Here is a 328-nt window from a genome sequence, read left to right as displayed (position 1 = left end):
TCAATTCCCCTGCTGCTCACGCAAGTTGGGCCAACCAAAACGCACACAGTCTTCGGAGCTGCCAAGAGCCCTTATCAAAGCTTGTAGCCACTTCTCACGCGATTTGTGGAGGCGCAGGGGCTCTCCCCCCGCTCCGAGGGAAGCTGTAGCTGCCCCGGGGCCCCTCCCCCGGGCGGGAGCCCGTCCTCGCCGGAAAGCCCGGGGGCTGAAGAGGGAATGAAGCTGCTCCTCTCTCTGGTCCTTGATCTCTGGGGTTCATCCAGGCACTCGGGAGAACGATTTAACGACCTACTCCACCCCTGCCCCCCCCCCCCGCCGCCCAGGCAGC

This window comes from Phaethon aethereus (assembly GCF_964289735.1).
Source record: "Phaethon aethereus genome assembly, chromosome: 4".
NCBI classification, from domain to species: Eukaryota; Metazoa; Chordata; class Aves; order Phaethontiformes; family Phaethontidae; genus Phaethon; species Phaethon aethereus.
The sequence above is the reverse complement of the archived record's forward strand: the minus strand, read 5'-3'. Positions refer to the sequence as shown.